General features: G+C 46.3%; 16 non-coding genes across 16 annotated transcripts; all 16 read left to right on the top strand.

Annotated features, from left to right (window-relative positions):
• The first annotated feature begins 504 nt into the window (after positions 1-504).
• Positions 505-695, top strand: LOC142282482 (U2 spliceosomal RNA). Its single transcript, XR_012744392.1, has one exon. It is a non-coding gene; the product is annotated as a U2 spliceosomal RNA (small nuclear RNA).
• A 1387-nt stretch (positions 696-2082) lies between these two features.
• LOC142282534 (U2 spliceosomal RNA) lies at positions 2083-2273 on the top strand. Its single transcript, XR_012744430.1, has one exon. It is a non-coding gene; the product is annotated as a U2 spliceosomal RNA (small nuclear RNA).
• Positions 2274-3660: 1387 nt separating this feature from the next.
• Positions 3661-3851, top strand: LOC142282533 (U2 spliceosomal RNA). Its single transcript, XR_012744429.1, has one exon. It is a non-coding gene; the product is annotated as a U2 spliceosomal RNA (small nuclear RNA).
• A 1387-nt stretch (positions 3852-5238) lies between these two features.
• Positions 5239-5429, top strand: LOC142282532 (U2 spliceosomal RNA). Its single transcript, XR_012744428.1, has one exon. It is a non-coding gene; the product is annotated as a U2 spliceosomal RNA (small nuclear RNA).
• Positions 5430-6816: 1387 nt separating this feature from the next.
• Positions 6817-7007, top strand: LOC142282531 (U2 spliceosomal RNA). Its single transcript, XR_012744427.1, has one exon. It is a non-coding gene; the product is annotated as a U2 spliceosomal RNA (small nuclear RNA).
• A 1387-nt stretch (positions 7008-8394) lies between these two features.
• LOC142282529 (U2 spliceosomal RNA) lies at positions 8395-8585 on the top strand. Its single transcript, XR_012744426.1, has one exon. It is a non-coding gene; the product is annotated as a U2 spliceosomal RNA (small nuclear RNA).
• A 1387-nt stretch (positions 8586-9972) lies between these two features.
• On the top strand, positions 9973-10163 carry LOC142282486 (U2 spliceosomal RNA). Its single transcript, XR_012744396.1, has one exon. It is a non-coding gene; the product is annotated as a U2 spliceosomal RNA (small nuclear RNA).
• A 1387-nt stretch (positions 10164-11550) lies between these two features.
• On the top strand, positions 11551-11741 carry LOC142282528 (U2 spliceosomal RNA). Its single transcript, XR_012744425.1, has one exon. It is a non-coding gene; the product is annotated as a U2 spliceosomal RNA (small nuclear RNA).
• Positions 11742-13128: 1387 nt separating this feature from the next.
• LOC142282527 (U2 spliceosomal RNA) lies at positions 13129-13319 on the top strand. Its single transcript, XR_012744424.1, has one exon. It is a non-coding gene; the product is annotated as a U2 spliceosomal RNA (small nuclear RNA).
• A 1387-nt stretch (positions 13320-14706) lies between these two features.
• On the top strand, positions 14707-14897 carry LOC142282526 (U2 spliceosomal RNA). The gene has a single exon (XR_012744423.1). It is a non-coding gene; the product is annotated as a U2 spliceosomal RNA (small nuclear RNA).
• Positions 14898-16284: 1387 nt separating this feature from the next.
• Positions 16285-16475, top strand: LOC142282524 (U2 spliceosomal RNA). The gene has a single exon (XR_012744421.1). It is a non-coding gene; the product is annotated as a U2 spliceosomal RNA (small nuclear RNA).
• A 1387-nt stretch (positions 16476-17862) lies between these two features.
• On the top strand, positions 17863-18053 carry LOC142282523 (U2 spliceosomal RNA). Its single transcript, XR_012744419.1, has one exon. It is a non-coding gene; the product is annotated as a U2 spliceosomal RNA (small nuclear RNA).
• Positions 18054-19440: 1387 nt separating this feature from the next.
• LOC142282522 (U2 spliceosomal RNA) lies at positions 19441-19631 on the top strand. Its single transcript, XR_012744418.1, has one exon. It is a non-coding gene; the product is annotated as a U2 spliceosomal RNA (small nuclear RNA).
• Positions 19632-21018: 1387 nt separating this feature from the next.
• Positions 21019-21209, top strand: LOC142282479 (U2 spliceosomal RNA). Its single transcript, XR_012744389.1, has one exon. It is a non-coding gene; the product is annotated as a U2 spliceosomal RNA (small nuclear RNA).
• A 1387-nt stretch (positions 21210-22596) lies between these two features.
• On the top strand, positions 22597-22787 carry LOC142282485 (U2 spliceosomal RNA). The gene has a single exon (XR_012744395.1). It is a non-coding gene; the product is annotated as a U2 spliceosomal RNA (small nuclear RNA).
• Positions 22788-24174: 1387 nt separating this feature from the next.
• LOC142282521 (U2 spliceosomal RNA) lies at positions 24175-24365 on the top strand. The gene has a single exon (XR_012744417.1). It is a non-coding gene; the product is annotated as a U2 spliceosomal RNA (small nuclear RNA).
• The last annotated feature ends 439 nt before the right edge of the window (positions 24366-24804 follow it).

Genomic DNA, 24804 nt, shown 5'->3' with positions numbered 1-24804 from the left:
TTCTTTGGGTGGGAGGGTGGGCTAGTGGAAGGAGGGGGCAATCTCTTTTTTTCCCGGGTGGTAGGGGGATGACAGGAGAACGGAAGCGGGTGGTGAGAAAGGTACAGAGTGCAGGGTTTGGGGGCTGGGAAGGAAAGGGAAAAGATTAGGGTTTGGGGATGATGAAAGGGCTTTCTACGGGTAAGGATGGCAAAGGGTGGCAGTGACGGAAAGTCAGGCAACCTGTCCTGTCCGTCTTTTTGTATCGTGAATTGGAAAGACTGCAAGGGGGAGGGGAGTTGCTTGCGCCCTAAAGGAGGAGTTATTCAGATTCATTGCAGTGGGCGGTGGCTGCAAAACGCACCATTCTTCTTGTTTTTGCTCTGCAAAGCAGCCTTTTCAAGGGTTGGCTTGGGTGACAAAATGTCTTGTGTAGGCGTGGGTTTGTCTCCCTCTCGCTCTCTCTCCCTAAGATGTGTCCGGCATAGGCCAGGGTGCCACTCGAGGCCCAAACCAATTCTGGTTATCGCTTCTCGGCCTTTTGGCTAAGATCAAGTGTAGTATCTGTTCTTATCAGTTTAATATCTGATACGTCCCCTATCTGGGGACCATATATTAAATGGATTTTTAGAACAGGGAGATGGAAAAAGAGCTTGCTCTGTCCACTCCACGCATTGACCTGGTATTGCAGTACCTCCGGGAACGGTGCACCCCTTCTTAACCCAGTTTCCAAAAGCAGAACTCAATTCACCTGATTCATATTAGCCCGATTTAATGAATTGGAAGAAAGCATACGTCTTCATATGCACCTCAATTTGGCCCATTCACTTTTCACACTTCCTCCTTTTGTTTTTTATCTTTCACACTTTTGACTTTCTTTATTCATCCAAATAGCAAACTCATCACCACTCAACCTGACCAACTCGGCTATGTCCCCGTGCTGCAGTTCTCTGTCTTATCTAGATCATTTGCAATTGAATGGAATAGATCCCTTTTGGACAAAGTGGATTCACCTGCTGCTGCAGTGACCACAGGTGTGATAAGATCTAGAATTGGCATCTGGTGCGATCTCTCCGCTTCCACTCCAAAGAAAGTTACCTGTTTATTCCTATCATGCATTGGTTTTTGGGGTTTTCTTTGAGTAATGATGATCTCTTTAGTAGTCTGTTGGCGCCCTCTCCTGGAGGAATAGTTTGCTTGCTCTTGGACATTCTAAAAGAGAGGTCATGATAGACATTGAGCTTCTGAGCTCAATTGGGGACAGTCATGGGTGATGAATGTTTGCAACCTACTGCGAAGCCTCATACCGCAATATAAGGAACGTCAAATACTAAGAAAGGGCGGCCTATGAAAGAATTACTACTTTCAATAAGTACACTTAAACGGCTAATTGGGAATAGAAAAACTGTAAAAAGCCCTCTGAGAAAGCCCCCCTCTAACCTTTGATAGTAAGCTTTTCTGTAGTCTGCCTGTTGATGTATTTTCCGTTTGAACTGTGCACAACATGAAGAGACGGAACACTGGCGGCTTGTCACAATGCCCCCCGATGACATCACAATAGCGCTGCTGCCTAGAAAACAAGCTGCGCAGAAGAAGTTGTTCTTTGGGTGGGAGGGTGGGCTAGTGGAAGGAGGGGGCAATCTCTTTTTTTCCCGGGTGGTAGGGGGATGACAGGAGAAGGGAAGCGGGTGGTGAGAAAGGTACAGAGGGCAGGGTTTGGGGGCTGGGAAGGAAAGGGAAAAGATTAGGGTTTGGGGATGATGAAAGGGCTTTCTACGGGTAAGGATGGCAAAGGGTGGCAGTGACGGAAAGTCAGGCAACCTGTCCTGTCCGTCTTTTTGTATCGTGAATTGGAAAGACTGCAAGGGGGAGGGGAGTTGCTTGCGCCCTAAAGGAGGAGTTATTCAGATTCATTGCAGTGGGCGGCGGCTGCAAAACGCACCATTCTTCTTGTTTTTGCTCTGCAAAGCAGCCTTTTCAAGGGTTGGCTTGGGTGACAAAATGTCTTGTGTAGGCGTGGGTTTGTCTCCCTCTCGCTCTCTCTCCCTAAGATGTGTCCGGCATAGGCCAGGGTGCCACTCGAGGCCCAAACCAATTCTGGTTATCGCTTCTCGGCCTTTTGGCTAAGATCAAGTGTAGTATCTGTTCTTATCAGTTTAATATCTGATACGTCCCCTATCTGGGGACCATATATTAAATGGATTTTTAGAACAGGGAGATGGAAAAAGAGCTTGCTCTGTCCACTCCACGCATTGACCTGGTATTGCAGTACCTCCAGGAACGGTGCACCCCTTCTTAACCCAGTTTCCAAAAGCAGAACTCAATTCACCTGATTCATATTAGCCCGATTTAATGAATTGGAAGAAAGCATACGTCTTCATATGCACCTCAATTTGGCCCATTCACTTTTCACACTTCCTCCTTTTGTTTTTTATCTTTCACACTTTTGACTTTCTTTATTCATCCAAATAGCAAACTCATCACCACTCAACCTGACCAACTCGGCTATGTCCCCGTGCTGCAGTTCTCTGTCTTATCTAGATCATTTGCAATTGAATGGAATAGATCCCTTTTGGACAAAGTGGATTCACCTGCTGCTGCAGTGACCACAGGTGTGATAAGATCTAGAATTGGCATCTGGTGCGATCTCTCCGCTTCCACTCCAAAGAAAGTTACCTGTTTATTCCTATCATGCATTGGTTTTTGGGGTTTTCTTTGAGTAATGATGATCTCTTTAGTAGTCTGTTGGCGCCCTCTCCTGGAGGAATAGTTTGCTTGCTCTTGGACATTCTAAAAGAGAGGTCATGATAGACATTGAGCTTCTGAGCTCAATTGGGGACAGTCATGGGTGATGAATGTTTGCAACCTACTGCGAAGCCTCATACCGCAATATAAGGAACGTCAAATACTAAGAAAGGGCGGCCTATGAAAGAATTACTACTTTCAATAAGTACACTTAAACGGCTAATTGGGAATAGAAAAACTGTAAAAAGCCCTCTGAGAAAGCCCCCCTCTAACCTTTGATAGTAAGCTTTTCTGTAGTCTGCCTGTTGATGTATTTTCCGTTTGAACTGTGCACAACATGAAGAGACGGAACACTGGCGGCTTGTCACAATGCCCCCCGATGACATCACAATAGCGCTGCTGCCTAGAAAACAAGCTGCGCAGAAGAAGTTGTTCTTTGGGTGGGAGGGTGGGCTAGTGGAAGGAGGGGGCAATCTCTTTTTTTCCCGGGTGGTAGGGGGATGACAGGAGAAGGGAAGCGGGTGGTGAGAAAGGTACAGAGGGCAGGGTTTGGGGGCTGGGAAGGAAAGGGAAAAGATTAGGGTTTGGGGATGATGAAAGGGCTTTCTACGGGTAAGGATGGCAAAGGGTGGCAGTGACGGAAAGTCAGGCAACCTGTCCTGTCCGTCTTTTTGTATCGTGAATTGGAAAGACTGCAAGGGGGAGGGGAGTTGCTTGCGCCCTAAAGGAGGAGTTATTCAGATTCATTGCAGTGGGCGGCGGCTGCAAAACGCACCATTCTTCTTGTTTTTGCTCTGCAAAGCAGCCTTTTCAAGGGTTGGCTTGGGTGACAAAATGTCTTGTGTAGGCGTGGGTTTGTCTCCCTCTCGCTCTCTCTCCCTAAGATGTGTCCGGCATAGGCCAGGGTGCCACTCGAGGCCCAAACCAATTCTGGTTATCGCTTCTCGGCCTTTTGGCTAAGATCAAGTGTAGTATCTGTTCTTATCAGTTTAATATCTGATACGTCCCCTATCTGGGGACCATATATTAAATGGATTTTTAGAACAGGGAGATGGAAAAAGAGCTTGCTCTGTCCACTCCACGCATTGACCTGGTATTGCAGTACCTCCAGGAACGGTGCACCCCTTCTTAACCCAGTTTCCAAAAGCAGAACTCAATTCACCTGATTCATATTAGCCCGATTTAATGAATTGGAAGAAAGCATACGTCTTCATATGCACCTCAATTTGGCCCATTCACTTTTCACACTTCCTCCTTTTGTTTTTTATCTTTCACACTTTTGACTTTCTTTATTCATCCAAATAGCAAACTCATCACCACTCAACCTGACCAACTCGGCTATGTCCCCGTGCTGCAGTTCTCTGTCTTATCTAGATCATTTGCAATTGAATGGAATAGATCCCTTTTGGACAAAGTGGATTCACCTGCTGCTGCAGTGACCACAGGTGTGATAAGATCTAGAATTGGCATCTGGTGCGATCTCTCCGCTTCCACTCCAAAGAAAGTTACCTGTTTATTCCTATCATGCATTGGTTTTTGGGGTTTTCTTTGAGTAATGATGATCTCTTTAGTAGTCTGTTGGCGCCCTCTCCTGGAGGAATAGTTTGCTTGCTCTTGGACATTCTAAAAGAGAGGTCATGATAGACATTGAGCTTCTGAGCTCAATTGGGGACAGTCATGGGTGATGAATGTTTGCAACCTACTGCGAAGCCTCATACCGCAATATAAGGAACGTCAAATACTAAGAAAGGGCGGCCTATGAAAGAATTACTACTTTCAATAAGTACACTTAAACGGCTAATTGGGAATAGAAAAACTGTAAAAAGCCCTCTGAGAAAGCCCCCCTCTAACCTTTGATAGTAAGCTTTTCTGTAGTCTGCCTGTTGATGTATTTTCCGTTTGAACTGTGCACAACATGAAGAGACGGAACACTGGCGGCTTGTCACAATGCCCCCCGATGACATCACAATAGCGCTGCTGCCTAGAAAACAAGCTGCGCAGAAGAAGTTGTTCTTTGGGTGGGAGGGTGGGCTAGTGGAAGGAGGGGGCAATCTCTTTTTTTCCCGGGTGGTAGGGGGATGACAGGAGAAGGGAAGCGGGTGGTGAGAAAGGTACAGAGGGCAGGGTTTGGGGGCTGGGAAGGAAAGGGAAAAGATTAGGGTTTGGGGATGATGAAAGGGCTTTCTACGGGTAAGGATGGCAAAGGGTGGCAGTGACGGAAAGTCAGGCAACCTGTCCTGTCCGTCTTTTTGTATCGTGAATTGGAAAGACTGCAAGGGGGAGGGGAGTTGCTTGCGCCCTAAAGGAGGAGTTATTCAGATTCATTGCAGTGGGCGGCGGCTGCAAAACGCACCATTCTTCTTGTTTTTGCTCTGCAAAGCAGCCTTTTCAAGGGTTGGCTTGGGTGACAAAATGTCTTGTGTAGGCGTGGGTTTGTCTCCCTCTCGCTCTCTCTCCCTAAGATGTGTCCGGCATAGGCCAGGGTGCCACTCGAGGCCCAAACCAATTCTGGTTATCGCTTCTCGGCCTTTTGGCTAAGATCAAGTGTAGTATCTGTTCTTATCAGTTTAATATCTGATACGTCCCCTATCTGGGGACCATATATTAAATGGATTTTTAGAACAGGGAGATGGAAAAAGAGCTTGCTCTGTCCACTCCACGCATTGACCTGGTATTGCAGTACCTCCAGGAACGGTGCACCCCTTCTTAACCCAGTTTCCAAAAGCAGAACTCAATTCACCTGATTCATATTAGCCCGATTTAATGAATTGGAAGAAAGCATACGTCTTCATATGCACCTCAATTTGGCCCATTCACTTTTCACACTTCCTCCTTTTGTTTTTTATCTTTCACACTTTTGACTTTCTTTATTCATCCAAATAGCAAACTCATCACCACTCAACCTGACCAACTCGGCTATGTCCCCGTGCTGCAGTTCTCTGTCTTATCTAGATCATTTGCAATTGAATGGAATAGATCCCTTTTGGACAAAGTGGATTCACCTGCTGCTGCAGTGACCACAGGTGTGATAAGATCTAGAATTGGCATCTGGTGCGATCTCTCCGCTTCCACTCCAAAGAAAGTTACCTGTTTATTCCTATCATGCATTGGTTTTTGGGGTTTTCTTTGAGTAATGATGATCTCTTTAGTAGTCTGTTGGCGCCCTCTCCTGGAGGAATAGTTTGCTTGCTCTTGGACATTCTAAAAGAGAGGTCATGATAGACATTGAGCTTCTGAGCTCAATTGGGGACAGTCATGGGTGATGAATGTTTGCAACCTACTGCGAAGCCTCATACCGCAATATAAGGAACGTCAAATACTAAGAAAGGGCGGCCTATGAAAGAATTACTACTTTCAATAAGTACACTTAAACGGCTAATTGGGAATAGAAAAACTGTAAAAAGCCCTCTGAGAAAGCCCCCCTCTAACCTTTGATAGTAAGCTTTTCTGTAGTCTGCCTGTTGATGTATTTTCCGTTTGAACTGTGCACAACATGAAGAGACGGAACACTGGCGGCTTGTCACAATGCCCCCCGATGACATCACAATAGCGCTGCTGCCTAGAAAACAAGCTGCGCAGAAGAAGTTGTTCTTTGGGTGGGAGGGTGGGCTAGTGGAAGGAGGGGGCAATCTCTTTTTTTCCCGGGTGGTAGGGGGATGACAGGAGAAGGGAAGCGGGTGGTGAGAAAGGTACAGAGGGCAGGGTTTGGGGGCTGGGAAGGAAAGGGAAAAGATTAGGGTTTGGGGATGATGAAAGGGCTTTCTACGGGTAAGGATGGCAAAGGGTGGCAGTGACGGAAAGTCAGGCAACCTGTCCTGTCCGTCTTTTTGTATCGTGAATTGGAAAGACTGCAAGGGGGAGGGGAGTTGCTTGCGCCCTAAAGGAGGAGTTATTCAGATTCATTGCAGTGGGCGGCGGCTGCAAAACGCACCATTCTTCTTGTTTTTGCTCTGCAAAGCAGCCTTTTCAAGGGTTGGCTTGGGTGACAAAATGTCTTGTGTAGGCGTGGGTTTGTCTCCCTCTCGCTCTCTCTCCCTAAGATGTGTCCGGCATAGGCCAGGGTGCCACTCGAGGCCCAAACCAATTCTGGTTATCGCTTCTCGGCCTTTTGGCTAAGATCAAGTGTAGTATCTGTTCTTATCAGTTTAATATCTGATACGTCCCCTATCTGGGGACCATATATTAAATGGATTTTTAGAACAGGGAGATGGAAAAAGAGCTTGCTCTGTCCACTCCACGCATTGACCTGGTATTGCAGTACCTCCAGGAACGGTGCACCCCTTCTTAACCCAGTTTCCAAAAGCAGAACTCAATTCACCTGATTCATATTAGCCCGATTTAATGAATTGGAAGAAAGCATACGTCTTCATATGCACCTCAATTTGGCCCATTCACTTTTCACACTTCCTCCTTTTGTTTTTTATCTTTCACACTTTTGACTTTCTTTATTCATCCAAATAGCAAACTCATCACCACTCAACCTGACCAACTCGGCTATGTCCCCGTGCTGCAGTTCTCTGTCTTATCTAGATCATTTGCAATTGAATGGAATAGATCCCTTTTGGACAAAGTGGATTCACCTGCTGCTGCAGTGACCACAGGTGTGATAAGATCTAGAATTGGCATCTGGTGCGATCTCTCCGCTTCCACTCCAAAGAAAGTTACCTGTTTATTCCTATCATGCATTGGTTTTTGGGGTTTTCTTTGAGTAATGATGATCTCTTTAGTAGTCTGTTGGCGCCCTCTCCTGGAGGAATAGTTTGCTTGCTCTTGGACATTCTAAAAGAGAGGTCATGATAGACATTGAGCTTCTGAGCTCAATTGGGGACAGTCATGGGTGATGAATGTTTGCAACCTACTGCGAAGCCTCATACCGCAATATAAGGAACGTCAAATACTAAGAAAGGGCGGCCTATGAAAGAATTACTACTTTCAATAAGTACACTTAAACGGCTAATTGGGAATAGAAAAACTGTAAAAAGCCCTCTGAGAAAGCCCCCCTCTAACCTTTGATAGTAAGCTTTTCTGTAGTCTGCCTGTTGATGTATTTTCCGTTTGAACTGTGCACAACATGAAGAGACGGAACACTGGCGGCTTGTCACAATGCCCCCCGATGACATCACAATAGCGCTGCTGCCTAGAAAACAAGCTGCGCAGAAGAAGTTGTTCTTTGGGTGGGAGGGTGGGCTAGTGGAAGGAGGGGGCAATCTCTTTTTTTCCCGGGTGGTAGGGGGATGACAGGAGAAGGGAAGCGGGTGGTGAGAAAGGTACAGAGGGCAGGGTTTGGGGGCTGGGAAGGAAAGGGAAAAGATTAGGGTTTGGGGATGATGAAAGGGCTTTCTACGGGTAAGGATGGCAAAGGGTGGCAGTGACGGAAAGTCAGGCAACCTGTCCTGTCCGTCTTTTTGTATCGTGAATTGGAAAGACTGCAAGGGGGAGGGGAGTTGCTTGCGCCCTAAAGGAGGAGTTATTCAGATTCATTGCAGTGGGCGGCGGCTGCAAAACGCACCATTCTTCTTGTTTTTGCTCTGCAAAGCAGCCTTTTCAAGGGTTGGCTTGGGTGACAAAATGTCTTGTGTAGGCGTGGGTTTGTCTCCCTCTCGCTCTCTCTCCCTAAGATGTGTCCGGCATAGGCCAGGGTGCCACTCGAGGCCCAAACCAATTCTGGTTATCGCTTCTCGGCCTTTTGGCTAAGATCAAGTGTAGTATCTGTTCTTATCAGTTTAATATCTGATACGTCCCCTATCTGGGGACCATATATTAAATGGATTTTTAGAACAGGGAGATGGAAAAAGAGCTTGCTCTGTCCACTCCACGCATTGACCTGGTATTGCAGTACCTCCAGGAACGGTGCACCCCTTCTTAACCCAGTTTCCAAAAGCAGAACTCAATTCACCTGATTCATATTAGCCCGATTTAATGAATTGGAAGAAAGCATACGTCTTCATATGCACCTCAATTTGGCCCATTCACTTTTCACACTTCCTCCTTTTGTTTTTTATCTTTCACACTTTTGACTTTCTTTATTCATCCAAATAGCAAACTCATCACCACTCAACCTGACCAACTCGGCTATGTCCCCGTGCTGCAGTTCTCTGTCTTATCTAGATCATTTGCAATTGAATGGAATAGATCCCTTTTGGACAAAGTGGATTCACCTGCTGCTGCAGTGACCACAGGTGTGATAAGATCTAGAATTGGCATCTGGTGCGATCTCTCCGCTTCCACTCCAAAGAAAGTTACCTGTTTATTCCTATCATGCATTGGTTTTTGGGGTTTTCTTTGAGTAATGATGATCTCTTTAGTAGTCTGTTGGCGCCCTCTCCTGGAGGAATAGTTTGCTTGCTCTTGGACATTCTAAAAGAGAGGTCATGATAGACATTGAGCTTCTGAGCTCAATTGGGGACAGTCATGGGTGATGAATGTTTGCAACCTACTGCGAAGCCTCATACCGCAATATAAGGAACGTCAAATACTAAGAAAGGGCGGCCTATGAAAGAATTACTACTTTCAATAAGTACACTTAAACGGCTAATTGGGAATAGAAAAACTGTAAAAAGCCCTCTGAGAAAGCCCCCCTCTAACCTTTGATAGTAAGCTTTTCTGTAGTCTGCCTGTTGATGTATTTTCCGTTTGAACTGTGCACAACATGAAGAGACGGAACACTGGCGGCTTGTCACAATGCCCCCCGATGACATCACAATAGCGCTGCTGCCTAGAAAACAAGCTGCGCAGAAGAAGTTGTTCTTTGGGTGGGAGGGTGGGCTAGTGGAAGGAGGGGGCAATCTCTTTTTTTCCCGGGTGGTAGGGGGATGACAGGAGAAGGGAAGCGGGTGGTGAGAAAGGTACAGAGGGCAGGGTTTGGGGGCTGGGAAGGAAAGGGAAAAGATTAGGGTTTGGGGATGATGAAAGGGCTTTCTACGGGTAAGGATGGCAAAGGGTGGCAGTGACGGAAAGTCAGGCAACCTGTCCTGTCCGTCTTTTTGTATCGTGAATTGGAAAGACTGCAAGGGGGAGGGGAGTTGCTTGCGCCCTAAAGGAGGAGTTATTCAGATTCATTGCAGTGGGCGGCGGCTGCAAAACGCACCATTCTTCTTGTTTTTGCTCTGCAAAGCAGCCTTTTCAAGGGTTGGCTTGGGTGACAAAATGTCTTGTGTAGGCGTGGGTTTGTCTCCCTCTCGCTCTCTCTCCCTAAGATGTGTCCGGCATAGGCCAGGGTGCCACTCGAGGCCCAAACCAATTCTGGTTATCGCTTCTCGGCCATTTGGCTAAGATCAAGTGTAGTATCTGTTCTTATCAGTTTAATATCTGATACGTCCCCTATCTGGGGACCATATATTAAATGGATTTTTAGAACAGGGAGATGGAAAAAGAGCTTGCTCTGTCCACTCCACGCATTGACCTGGTATTGCAGTACCTCCGGGAACGGTGCACCCCTTCTTAACCCAGTTTCCAAAAGCAGAACTCAATTCACCTGATTCATATTAGCCCGATTTAATGAATTGGAAGAAAGCATACGTCTTCATATGCACCTCAATTTGGCCCATTCACTTTTCACACTTCCTCCTTTTGTTTTTTATCTTTCACACTTTTGACTTTCTTTATTCATCCAAATAGCAAACTCATCACCACTCAACCTGACCAACTCGGCTATGTCCCCGTGCTGCAGTTCTCTGTCTTATCTAGATCATTTGCAATTGAATGGAATAGATCCCTTTTGGACAAAGTGGATTCACCTGCTGCTGCAGTGACCACAGGTGTGATAAGATCTAGAATTGGCATCTGGTGCGATCTCTCCGCTTCCACTCCAAAGAAAGTTACCTGTTTATTCCTATCATGCATTGGTTTTTGGGGTTTTCTTTGAGTAATGATGATCTCTTTAGTAGTCTGTTGGCGCCCTCTCCTGGAGGAATAGTTTGCTTGCTCTTGGACATTCTAAAAGAGAGGTCATGATAGACATTGAGCTTCTGAGCTCAATTGGGGACAGTCATGGGTGATGAATGTTTGCAACCTACTGCGAAGCCTCATACCGCAATATAAGGAACGTCAAATACTAAGAAAGGGCGGCCTATGAAAGAATTACTACTTTCAATAAGTACACTTAAACGGCTAATTGGGAATAGAAAAACTGTAAAAAGCCCTCTGAGAAAGCCCCCCTCTAACCTTTGATAGTAAGCTTTTCTGTAGTCTGCCTGTTGATGTATTTTCCGTTTGAACTGTGCACAACATGAAGAGACGGAACACTGGCGGCTTGTCACAATGCCCCCCGATGACATCACAATAGCGCTGCTGCCTAGAAAACAAGCTGCGCAGAAGAAGTTGTTCTTTGGGTGGGAGGGTGGGCTAGTGGAAGGAGGGGGCAATCTCTTTTTTTCCCGGGTGGTAGGGGGATGACAGGAGAAGGGAAGCGGGTGGTGAGAAAGGTACAGAGGGCAGGGTTTGGGGGCTGGGAAGGAAAGGGAAAAGATTAGGGTTTGGGGATGATGAAAGGGCTTTCTACGGGTAAGGATGGCAAAGGGTGGCAGTGACGGAAAGTCAGGCAACCTGTCCTGTCCGTCTTTTTGTATCGTGAATTGGAAAGACTGCAAGGGGGAGGGGAGTTGCTTGCGCCCTAAAGGAGGAGTTATTCAGATTCATTGCAGTGGGCGGCGGCTGCAAAACGCACCATTCTTCTTGTTTTTGCTCTGCAAAGCAGCCTTTTCAAGGGTTGGCTTGGGTGACAAAATGTCTTGTGTAGGCGTGGGTTTGTCTCCCTCTCGCTCTCTCTCCCTAAGATGTGTCCGGCATAGGCCAGGGTGCCACTCGAGGCCCAAACCAATTCTGGTTATCGCTTCTCGGCCTTTTGGCTAAGATCAAGTGTAGTATCTGTTCTTATCAGTTTAATATCTGATACGTCCCCTATCTGGGGACCATATATTAAATGGATTTTTAGAACAGGGAGATGGAAAAAGAGCTTGCTCTGTCCACTCCACGCATTGACCTGGTATTGCAGTACCTCCAGGAACGGTGCACCCCTTCTTAACCCAGTTTCCAAAAGCAGAACTCAATTCACCTGATTCATATTAGCCCGATTTAATGAATTGGAAGAAAGCATACGTCTTCATATGCACCTCAATTTGGCCCATTCACTTTTCACACTTCCTCCTTTTGTTTTTTATCTTTCACACTTTTGACTTTCTTTATTCATCCAAATAGCAAACTCATCACCACTCAACCTGACCAACTCGGCTATGTCCCCGTGCTGCAGTTCTCTGTCTTATCTAGATCATTTGCAATTGAATGGAATAGATCCCTTTTGGACAAAGTGGATTCACCTGCTGCTGCAGTGACCACAGGTGTGATAAGATCTAGAATTGGCATCTGGTGCGATCTCTCCGCTTCCACTCCAAAGAAAGTTACCTGTTTATTCCTATCATGCATTGGTTTTTGGGGTTTTCTTTGAGTAATGATGATCTCTTTAGTAGTCTGTTGGCGCCCTCTCCTGGAGGAATAGTTTGCTTGCTCTTGGACATTCTAAAAGAGAGGTCATGATAGACATTGAGCTTCTGAGCTCAATTGGGGACAGTCATGGGTGATGAATGTTTGCAACCTACTGCGAAGCCTCATACCGCAATATAAGGAACGTCAAATACTAAGAAAGGGCGGCCTATGAAAGAATTACTACTTTCAATAAGTACACTTAAACGGCTAATTGGGAATAGAAAAACTGTAAAAAGCCCTCTGAGAAAGCCCCCCTCTAACCTTTGATAGTAAGCTTTTCTGTAGTCTGCCTGTTGATGTATTTTCCGTTTGAACTGTGCACAACATGAAGAGACAGAACACTGGCGGCTTGTCACAATGCCCCCCGATGACATCACAATAGCGCTGCTGCCTAGAAAACAAGCTGCGCAGAAGAAGTTGTTCTTTGGGTGGGAGGGTGGGCTAGTGGAAGGAGGGGGCAATCTCTTTTTTTCCCGGGTGGTAGGGGGATGACAGGAGAAGGGAAGCGGGTGGTGAGAAAGGTACAGAGGGCAGGGTTTGGGGGCTGGGAAGGAAAGGGAAAAGATTAGGGTTTGGGGATGATGAAAGGGCTTTCTACGGGTAAGGATGGCAAAGGGTGGCAGTGACGGAAAGTCAGGCAACCTGTCCTGTCCGTCTTTTTGTATCGTGAATTGGAAAGACTGCAAGGGGGAGGGGAGTTGCTTGCGCCCTAAAGGAGGAGTTATTCAGATTCATTGCAGTGGGCGGTGGCTGCAAAACGCACCATTCTTCTTGTTTTTGCTCTGCAAAGCAGCCTTTTCAAGGGTTGGCTTGGGTGACAAAATGTCTTGTGTAGGCGTGGGTTTGTCTCCCTCTCGCTCTCTCTCCCTAAGATGTGTCCGGCATAGGCCAGGGTGCCACTCGAGGCCCAAACCAATTCTGGTTATCGCTTCTCGGCCTTTTGGCTAAGATCAAGTGTAGTATCTGTTCTTATCAGTTTAATATCTGATACGTCCCCTATCTGGGGACCATATATTAAATGGATTTTTAGAACAGGGAGATGGAAAAAGAGCTTGCTCTGTCCACTCCACGCATTGACCTGGTATTGCAGTACCTCCAGGAACGGTGCACCCCTTCTTAACCCAGTTTCCAAAAGCAGAACTCAATTCACCTGATTCATATTAGCCCGATTTAATGAATTGGAAGAAAGCATACGTCTTCATATGCACCTCAATTTGGCCCATTCACTTTTCACACTTCCTCCTTTTGTTTTTTATCTTTCACACTTTTGACTTTCTTTATTCATCCAAATAGCAAACTCATCACCACTCAACCTGACCAACTCGGCTATGTCCCCGTGCTGCAGTTCTCTGTCTTATCTAGATCATTTGCAATTGAATGGAATAGATCCCTTTTGGACAAAGTGGATTCACCTGCTGCTGCAGTGACCACAGGTGTGATAAGATCTAGAATTGGCATCTGGTGCGATCTCTCCGCTTCCACTCCAAAGAAAGTTACCTGTTTATTCCTATCATGCATTGGTTTTTGGGGTTTTCTTTGAGTAATGATGATCTCTTTAGTAGTCTGTTGGCGCCCTCTCCTGGAGGAATAGTTTGCTTGCTCTTGGACATTCTAAAAGAGAGGTCATGATAGACATTGAGCTTCTGAGCTCAATTGGGGACAGTCATGGGTGATGAATGTTTGCAACCTACTGCGAAGCCTCATACCGCAATATAAGGAACGTCAAATACTAAGAAAGGGCGGCCTATGAAAGAATTACTACTTTCAATAAGTACACTTAAACGGCTAATTGGGAATAGAAAAACTGTAAAAAGCCCTCTGAGAAAGCCCCCCTCTAACCTTTGATAGTAAGCTTTTCTGTAGTCTGCCTGTTGATGTATTTTCCGTTTGAACTGTGCACAACATGAAGAGACGGAACACTGGCGGCTTGTCACAATGCCCCCCGATGACATCACAATAGCGCTGCTGCCTAGAAAACAAGCTGCGCAGAAGAAGTTGTTCTTTGGGTGGGAGGGTGGGCTAGTGGAAGGAGGGGGCAATCTCTTTTTTTCCCGGGTGGTAGGGGGATGACAGGAGAAGGGAAGCGGGTGGTGAGAAAGGTACAGAGGGCAGGGTTTGGGGGCTGGGAAGGAAAGGGAAAAGATTAGGGTTTGGGGATGATGAAAGGGCTTTCTACGGGTAAGGATGGCAAAGGGTGGCAGTGACGGAAAGTCAGGCAACCTGTCCTGTCCGTCTTTTTGTATCGTGAATTGGAAAGACTGCAAGGGGGAGGGGAGTTGCTTGCGCCCTAAAGGAGGAGTTATTCAGATTCATTGCAGTGGGCGGCGGCTGCAAAACGCACCATTCTTCTTGTTTTTGCTCTGCAAAGCAGCCTTTTCAAGGGTTGGCTTGGGTGACAAAATGTCTTGTGTAGGCGTGGGTTTGTCTCCCTCTCGCTCTCTCTCCCTAAGATGTGTCCGGCATAGGCCAGGGTGCCACTCGAGGCCCAAACCAATTCTGGTTATCGCTTCTCGGCCTTTTGGCTAAGATCAAGTGTAGTATCTGTTCTTATCAGTTTAATATCTGATACGTCCCCTATCTGGGGACCATATATTAAATGGATTTTTAGAACAGGGAGATGGAAAAAGAGCTTGCTCTGTCCACTCCACGCATTGACCTGGTATTGCAGTACCTCCAGGAACGGTGCACCCCTTCTTAACCCAGTTTCCAAAAGCAGAACTCAATTCACCTGATTCATATTAGCCCGATTTAATGAATTGGAAGAAAGCATACGTCTTCATATGCACCTCAATTTGGCCCATTCACTTTTCACACTTCCTCCTTTTGTTTTTTATCTTTCACACTTTTGACTTTCTTTATTCATCCAAATAGCAAACTCATCACCACTCAACCTGACCAACTCGGCTATGTCCCCGTGCTGCAGTTCTCTGTCTTATCTAGATCATTTGCAATTGAATGGAATAGATCCCTTTTGGACAAAGTGGATTCACCTGCTGCTGCAGTGACCACAGGTGTGATAAGATCTAGAATTGGCATCTGGTGCGATCTCTCCGCTTCCACTCCAAAGAAAGTTACCTGTTTATTCCTATCATGCATTGGTTTTTGGGGTTTTCTTTGAGTAATGATGATCTCTTTAGTAGTCTGTTGGCGCCCTCTCCTGGAGGAATAGTTTGCTTGCTCTTGGACATTCTAAAAGAGAGGTCATGATAGACATTGAGCTTCTGAGCTCAATTGGGGACAGTCATGGGTGATGAATGTTTGCAACCTACTGCGAAGCCTCATACCGCAATATAAGGAACGTCAAATACTAAGAAAGGGCGGCCTATGAAAGAATTACTACTTTCAATAAGTACACTTAAACGGCTAATTGGGAATAGAAAAACTGTAAAAAGCCCTCTGAGAAAGCCCCCCTCTAACCTTTGATAGTAAGCTTTTCTGTAGTCTGCCTGTTGATGTATTTTCCGTTTGAACTGTGCACAACATGAAGAGACGGAACACTGGCGGCTTGTCACAATGCCCCCCGATGACATCACAATAGCGCTGCTGCCTAGAAAACAAGCTGCGCAGAAGAAGTTGTTCTTTGGGTGGGAGGGTGGGCTAGTGGAAGGAGGGGGCAATCTCTTTTTTTCCCGGGTGGTAGGGGGATGACAGGAGAAGGGAAGCGGGTGGTGAGAAAGGTACAGAGGGCAGGGTTTGGGGGCTGGGAAGGAAAGGGAAAAGATTAGGGTTTGGGGATGATGAAAGGGCTTTCTACGGGTAAGGATGGCAAAGGGTGGCAGTGACGGAAAGTCAGGCAACCTGTCCTGTCCGTCTTTTTGTATCGTGAATTGGAAAGACTGCAAGGGGGAGGGGAGTTGCTTGCGCCCTAAAGGAGGAGTTATTCAGATTCATTGCAGTGGGCGGCGGCTGCAAAACGCACCATTCTTCTTGTTTTTGCTCTGCAAAGCAGCCTTTTCAAGGGTTGGCTTGGGTGACAAAATGTCTTGTGTAGGCGTGGGTTTGTCTCCCTCTCGCTCTCTCTCCCTAAGATGTGTCCGGCATAGGCCAGGGTGCCACTCGAGGCCCAAACCAATTCTGGTTATCGCTTCTCGGCCTTTTGGCTAAGATCAAGTGTAGTATCTGTTCTTATCAGTTTAATATCTGATACGTCCCCTATCTGGGGACCATATATTAAATGGATTTTTAGAACAGGGAGATGGAAAAAGAGCTTGCTCTGTCCACTCCACGCATTGACCTGGTATTGCAGTACCTCCAGGAACGGTGCACCCCTTCTTAACCCAGTTTCCAAAAGCAGAACTCAATTCACCTGATTCATATTAGCCCGATTTAATGAATTGGAAGAAAGCATACGTCTTCATATGCACCTCAATTTGGCCCATTCACTTTTCACACTTCCTCCTTTTGTTTTTTATCTTTCACACTTTTGACTTTCTTTATTCATCCAAATAGCAAACTCATCACCACTCAACCTGACCAACTCGGCTATGTCCCCGTGCTGCAGTTCTCTGTCTTATCTAGATCATTTGCAATTGAATGGAATAGATCCCTTTTGGACAAAGTGGATTCACCTGCTGCTGCAGTGACCACAGGTGTGATAAGATCTAGAATTGGCATCTGGTGCGATCTCTCCGCTTCCACTCCAAAGAAAGTTACCTGTTTATTCCTATCATGCATTGGTTTTTGGGGTTTTCTTTGAGTAATGATGATCTCTTTAGTAGTCTGTTGGCGCCCTCTCCTGGAGGAATAGTTTGCTTGCTCTTGGACATTCTAAAAGAGAGGTCATGATAGACATTGAGCTTCTGAGCTCAATTGGGGACAGTCATGGGTGATGAATGTTTGCAACCTACTGCGAAGCCTCATACCGCAATATAAGGAACGTCAAATACTAAGAAAGGGCGGCCTATGAAAGAATTACTACTTTCAATAAGTACACTTAAACGGCTAATTGGGAATAGAAAAACTGTAAAAAGCCCTCTGAGAAAGCCCCCCTCTAACCTTTGATAGTAAGCTTTTCTGTAGTCTGCCTGTTGATGTATTTTCCGTTTGAACTGTGCACAACATGAAGAGACGGAACACTGGCGGCTTGTCACAATGCCCCCCGATGACATCACAATAGCGCTGCTGCCTAGAAAACAAGCTGCGCAGAAGAAGTTGTTCTTTGGGTGGGAGGGTGGGCTAGTGGAAGGAGGGGGCAATCTCTTTTTTTCCCGGGTGGTAGGGGGATGACAGGAGAAGGGAAGCGGGTGGTGAGAAAGGTACAGAGGGCAGGGTTTGGGGGCTGGGAAGGAAAGGGAAAAGATTAGGGTTTGGGGATGATGAAAGGGCTTTCTACGGGTAAGGATGGCAAAGGGTGGCAGTGACGGAAAGTCAGGCAACCTGTCCTGTCCGTCTTTTTGTATCGTGAATTGGAAAGACTGCAAGGGGGAGGGGAGTTGCTTGCGCCCTAAAGGAGGAGTTATTCAGATTCATTGCAGTGGGCGGCGGCTGCAAAACGCACCATTCTTCTTGTTTTTGCTCTGCAAAGCAGCCTTTTCAAGGGTTGGCTTGGGTGACAAAATGTCTTGTGTAGGCGTGGGTTTGTCTCCCTCTCGCTCTCTCTCCCTAAGATGTGTCCGGCATAGGCCAGGGTGCCACTCGAGGCCCAAACCAATTCTGGTTATCGCTTCTCGGCCTTTTGGCTAAGATCAAGTGTAGTATCTGTTCTTATCAGTTTAATATCTGATACGTCCCCTATCTGGGGACCATATATTAAATGGATTTTTAGAACAGGGAGATGGAAAAAGAGCTTGCTCTGTCCACTCCACGCATTGACCTGGTATTGCAGTACCTCCAGGAACGGTGCACCCCTTCTTAACCCAGTTTCCAAAAGCAGAACTCAATTCACCTGATTCATATTAGCCCGATTTAATGAATTGGAAGAAAGCATACGTCTTCATATGCACCTCAATTTGGCCCATTCACTTTTCACACTTCCTCCTTTTGTTTTTTATCTTTCACACTTTTGACTTTCTTTATTCATCCAAATAGCAAACTCATCACCACTCAACCTGACCAACTCGGCTATGTCCCCGTGCTGCAGTTCTCTGTCTTATCTAGATCATTTGCAATTGAATGGAATAGATCCCTTTTGGACAAAGTGGATTCACCTGCTGCTGCAGTGACCACAGGTGTGATAAGATCTAGAATTGGCATCTGGTGCGATCTCTCCGCTTCCACTCCAAAGAAAGTTACCTGTTTATTCCTATCATGCATTGGTTTTTGGGGTTTTCTTTGAGTAATGATGATCTCTTTAGTAGTCTGTTGGCGCCCTCTCCTGGAGGAATAGTTTGCTTGCTCTTGGACATTCTAAAAGAGAGGTCATGATAGACATTGAGCTTCTGAGCTCAATTGGGGACAGTCATGGGTGATGAATGTTTGCAACCTACTGCGAAGCCTCATACCGCAATATAAGGAACGTCAAATACTAAGAAAGGGCGGCCTATGAAAGAATTACTACTTTCAATAAGTACACTTAAACGGCTAATTGGGAATAGAAAAACTGTAAAAAGCCCTCTGAGAAAGCCCCCCTCTAACCTTTGATAGTAAGCTTTTCTGTAGTCTGCCTGTTGATGTATTTTCCGTTTGAACTGTGCACAACATGAAGAGACGGAACACTGGCGGCTTGTCACAATGCCCCCCGATGACATCACAATAGCGCTGCTGCCTAGAAAACAAGCTGCGCAGAAGAAGTTGTTCTTTGGGTGGGAGGGTGGGCTAGTGGAAGGAGGGGGCAATCTCTTTTTTTCCCGGGTGGTAGGGGGATGACAGGAGAAGGGAAGCGGGTGGTGAGAAAGGTACAGAGGGCAGGGTTTGGGGGCTGGGAAGGAAAGGGAAAAGATTAGGGTTTGGGGATGATGAAAGGGCTTTCTACGGGTAAGGATGGCAAAGGGTGGCAGTGACGGAAAGTCAGGCAACCTGTCCTGTCCGTCTTTTTGTATCGTGAATTGGAAAGACTGCAAGGGGGAGGGGAGTTGCTTGCGCCCTAAAGGAGGAGTTATTCAGATTCATTGCAGTGGGCGGCGGCTGCAAAACGCACCATTCTTCTTGTTTTTGCTCTGCAAAGCAGCCTTTTCAAGGGTTGGCTTGGGTGACAAAATGTCTTGTGTAGGCGTGGGTTTGTCTCCCTCTCGCTCTCTCTCCCTAAGATGTGTCCGGCATAGGCCAGGGTGCCACTCGAGGCCCAAACCAATTCTGGTTATCGCTTCTCGGCCTTTTGGCTAAGATCAAGTGTAGTATCTGTTCTTATCAGTTTAATATCTGATACGTCCCCTATCTGGGGACCATATATTAAATGGATTTTTAGAACAGGGAGATGGAAAAAGAGCTTGCTCTGTCCACTCCACGCATTGACCTGGTATTGCAGTACCTCCAGGAACGGTGCACCCCTTCTTAACCCAGTTTCCAAAAGCAGAACTCAATTCACCTGATTCATATTAGCCCGATTTAATGAATTGGAAGAAAGCATACGTCTTCATATGCACCTCAATTTGGCCCATTCACTTTTCACACTTCCTCCTTTTGTTTTTTATCTTTCACACTTTTGACTTTCTTTATTCATCCAAATAGCAAACTCATCACCACTCAACCTGACCAACTCGGCTATGTCCCCGTGCTGCAGTTCTCTGTCTTATCTAGATCATTTGCAATTGAATGGAATAGATCCCTTTTGGACAAAGTGGATTCACCTGCTGCTGCAGTGACCACAGGTGTGATAAGATCTAGAATTGGCATCTGGTGCGATCTCTCCGCTTCCACTCCAAAGAAAGTTACCTGTTTATTCCTATCATGCATTGGTTTTTGGGGTTTTCTTTGAGTAATGATGATCTCTTTAGTAGTCTGTTGGCGCCCTCTCCTGGAGGAATAGTTTGCTTGCTCTTGGACATTCTAAAAGAGAGGTCATGATAGACATTGAGCTTCTGAGCTCAATTGGGGACAGTCATGGGTGATGAATGTTTGCAACCTACTGCGAAGCCTCATACCGCAATATAAGGAACGTCAAATACTAAGAAAGGGCGGCCTATGAAAGAATTACTACTTTCAATAAGTACACTTAAACGGCTAATTGGGAATAGAAAAACTGTAAAAAGCCCTCTGAGAAAGCCCCCCTCTAACCTTTGATAGTAAGCTTTTCTGTAGTCTGCCTGTTGATGTATTTTCCGTTTGAACTGTGCACAACATGAAGAGACGGAACACTGGCGGCTTGTCACAATGCCCCCCGATGACATCACAATAGCGCTGCTGCCTAGAAAACAAGCTGCGCAGAAGAAGTTGTTCTTTGGGTGGGAGGGTGGGCTAGTGGAAGGAGGGGGCAATCTCTTTTTTTCCCGGGTGGTAGGGGGATGACAGGAGAAGGGAAGCGGGTGGTGAGAAAGGTACAGAGGGCAGGGTTTGGGGGCTGGGAAGGAAAGGGAAAAGATTAGGGTTTGGGGATGATGAAAGGGCTTTCTACGGGTAAGGATGGCAAAGGGTGGCAGTGACGGAAAGTCAGGCAACCTGTCCTGTCCGTCTTTTTGTATCGTGAATTGGAAAGACTGCAAGGGGGAGGGGAGTTGCTTGCGCCCTAAAGGAGGAGTTATTCAGATTCATTGCAGTGGGCGGCGGCTGCAAAACGCACCATTCTTCTTGTTTTTGCTCTGCAAAGCAGCCTTTTCAAGGGTTGGCTTGGGTGACAAAATGTCTTGTGTAGGCGTGGGTTTGTCTCCCTCTCGCTCTCTCTCCCTAAGATGTGTCCGGCATAGGCCAGGGTGCCACTCGAGGCCCAAACCAATTCTGGTTATCGCTTCTCGGCCTTTTGGCTAAGATCAAGTGTAGTATCTGTTCTTATCAGTTTAATATCTGATACGTCCCCTATCTGGGGACCATATATTAAATGGATTTTTAGAACAGGGAGATGGAAAAAGAGCTTGCTCTGTCCACTCCACGCATTGACCTGGTATTGCAGTACCTCCAGGAACGGTGCACCTCTTCTTAACCCAGTTTCCAAAAGCAGAACTCAATTCACCTGATTCATATTAGCCCGATTTAATGAATTGGAAGAAAGCATACGTCTTCATATGCACCTCAATTTGGCCCATTCACTTTTCACACTTCCTCCTTTTGTTTTTTATCTTTCACACTTTTGACTTTCTTTATTCATCCAAATAGCAAACTCATCACCACTCAACCTGACCAACTCGGCTATGTCCCCGTGCTGCAGTTCTCTGTCTTATCTAGATCATTTGCAATTGAATGGAATAGATCCCTTTTGGACAAAGTGGATTCACCTGCTGCTGCAGTGACCACAGGTGTGATAAGATCTAGAATTGGCATCTGGTGCGATCTCTCCGCTTCCACTCCAAAGAAAGTTACCTGTTTATTCCTATCATGCATTGGTTTTTGGGGTTTTCTTTGAGTAATGATGATCTCTTTAGTAGTCTGTTGGCGCCCTCTCCTGGAGGAATAGTTTGCTTGCTCTTGGACATTCTAAAAGAGAGGTCATGATAGACATTGAGCTTCTGAGCTCAATTGGGGACAGTCATGGGTGATGAATGTTTGCAACCTACTGCGAAGCCTCATACCGCAATATAAGGAACGTCAAATACTAAGAAAGGGCGGCCTATGAAAGAATTACTACTTTCAATAAGTACACTTAAACGGCTAATTGGGAATAGAAAAACTGTAAAAAGCCCTCTGAGAAAGCCCCCCTCTAACCTTTGATAGTAAGCTTTTCTGTAGTCTGCCTGTTGATGTATTTTCCGTTTGAACTGTGCACAACATGAAGAGACGGAACACTGGCGGCTTGTCACAATGCCCCCCGATGACATCACAATAGCGCTGCTGCCTAGAAAACAAGCTGCGCAGAAGAAGTTGTTCTTTGGGTGGGAGGGTGGGCTAGTGGAAGGAGGGGGCAATCTCTTTTTTTCCCGGGTGGTAGGGGGATGACAGGAGAAGGGAAGCGGGTGGTGAGAAAGGTACAGAGGGCAGGGTTTGGGGGCTGGGAAGGAAAGGGAAAAGATTAGGGTTTGGGGATGATGAAAGGGCTTTCTACGGGTAAGGATGGCAAAGGGTGGCAGTGACGGAAAGTCAGGCAACCTGTCCTGTCCGTCTTTTTGTATCGTGAATTGGAAAGACTGCAAGGGGGAGGGGAGTTGCTTGCGCCCTAAAGGAGGAGTTATTCAGATTCATTGCAGTGGGCGGCGGCTGCAAAACGCACCATTCTTCTTGTTTTTGCTCTGCAAAGCAGCCTTTTCAAGGGTTGGCTTGGGTGACAAAATGTCTTGTGTAGGCGTGGGTTTGTCTCCCTCTCGCTCTCTCTCCCTAAGATGTGTCCGGCATAGGCCAGGGTGCCACTCGAGGCCCAAACCAATTCTGGTTATCGCTTCTCGGCCTTTTGGCTAAGATCAAGTGTAGTATCTGTTCTTATCAGTTTAATATCTGATACGTCCCCTATCTGGGGACCATATATTAGATGGATTTTTAGAACAGGGAGATGGAAAAAGAGCTTGCTCTGTCCACTCCACGCATTGACCTGGTATTGCAGTACCTCCAGGAACGGTGCACCCCTTCTTAACCCAGTTTCCAAAAGCAGAACTCAATTCACCTGATTCATATTAGCCCGATTTAATGAATTGGAAGAAAGCATACGTCTTCATATGCACCTCAATTTGGCCCATTCACTTTTCACACTTCCTCCTTTTGTTTTTTATCTTTCACACTTTTGACTTTCTTTATTCATCCAAATAGCAAACTCATCACCACTCAACCTGACCAACTCGGCTATGTCCCCGTGCTGCAGTTCTCTGTCTTATCTAGATCATTTGCAATTGAATGGAATAGATCCCTTTTGGACAAAGTGGATTCACCTGCTGCTGCAGTGACCACAGGTGTGATAAGATCTAGAATTGGCATCTGGTGCGATCTCTCCGCTTCCACTCCAAAGAAAGTTACCTGTTTATTCCTATCATGCATTGGTTTTTGGGGTTTTCTTTGAGTAATGATGATCTCTTTAGTAGTCTGTTGGCGCCCTCTCCTGGAGGAATAGTTTGCTTGCTCTTGGACATTCTAAAAGAGAGGTCATGATAGACATTGAGCTTCTGAGCTCAATTGGGGACAGTCATGGGTGATGAATGTTTGCAACCTACTGCGAAGCCTCATACCGCAATATAAGGAACGTCAAATACTAAGAAAGGGCGGCCTATGAAAGAATTACTACTTTCAATAAGTACACTTAAACGGCTAATTGGGAATAGAAAAACTGTAAAAAGCCCTCTGAGAAAGCCCCCCTCTAACCTTTGATAGTAAGCTTTTCTGTAGTCTGCCTGTTGATGTATTTTCCGTTTGAACTGTGCACAACATGAAGAGACGGAACACTGGCGGCTTGTCACAATGCCCCCCGATGACATCACAATAGCGCTGCTGCCTAGAAAACAAGCTGCGCAGAAGAAGTTGTTCTTTGGGTGGGAGGGTGGGCTAGTGGAAGGAGGGGGCAATCTCTTTTTTTCCCGGGTGGTAGGGGGATGACAGGAGAAGGGAAGCGGGTGGTGAGAAAGGTACAGAGGGCAGGGTTTGGGGGCTGGGAAGGAAAGGGAAAAGATTAGGGTTTGGGGATGATGAAAGGGCTTTCTACGGGTAAGGATGGCAAAGGGTGGCAGTGACGGAAAGTCAGGCAACCTGTCCTGTCCGTCTTTTTGTATCGTGAATTGGAAAGACTGCAAGGGGGAGGGGAGTTGCTTGCGCCCTAAAGGAGGAGTTATTCAGATTCATTGCAGTGGGCGGCGGCTGCAAAACGCACCATTCTTCTTGTTTTTGCTCTGCAAAGCAGCCTTTTCAAGGGTTGGCTTGGGTGACAAAATGTCTTGTGTAGGCGTGGGTTTGTCTCCCTCTCGCTCTCTCTCCCTAAGATGTGTCCGGCATAGGCCAGGGTGCCACTCGAGGCCCAAACCAATTCTGGTTATCGCTTCTCGGCCTTTTGGCTAAGATCAAGTGTAGTATCTGTTCTTATCAGTTTAATATCTGATACGTCCCCTATCTGGGGACCATATATTAAATGGATTTTTAGAACAGGGAGATGGAAAAAGAGCTTGCTCTGTCCACTCCACGCATTGACCTGGTATTGCAGTACCTCCAGGAACGGTGCACCCCTTCTTAACCCAGTTTCCAAAAGCAGAACTCAATTCACCTGATTCATATTAGCCCGATTTAATGAATTGGAAGAAAGCATACGTCTTCATATGCACCTCAATTTGGCCCATTCACTTTTCACACTTCCTCCTTTTGTTTTTTATCTTTCACACTTTTGACTTTCTTTATTCATCCAAATAGCAAACTCATCACCACTCAACCTGACCAACTCGGCTATGTCCCCGTGCTGCAGTTCTCTGTCTTATCTAGATCATTTGCAATTGAATGGAATAGATCCCTTTTGGACAAAGTGGATTCACCTGCTGCTGCAGTGACCACAGGTGTGATAAGATCTAGAATTGGCATCTGGTGCGATCTCTCCGCTTCCACTCCAAAGAAAGTTACCTGTTTATTCCTATCATGCATTGGTTTTTGGGGTTTTCTTTGAGTAATGATGATCTC

Source organism: Anomaloglossus baeobatrachus, unplaced genomic scaffold (genome assembly GCF_048569485.1).
Source record: "Anomaloglossus baeobatrachus isolate aAnoBae1 unplaced genomic scaffold, aAnoBae1.hap1 Scaffold_509, whole genome shotgun sequence".
NCBI lineage: Eukaryota > Metazoa > Chordata > Amphibia > Anura > Aromobatidae > Anomaloglossus > Anomaloglossus baeobatrachus.
This window is presented reverse-complemented; position numbering and strand designations above follow the sequence as displayed.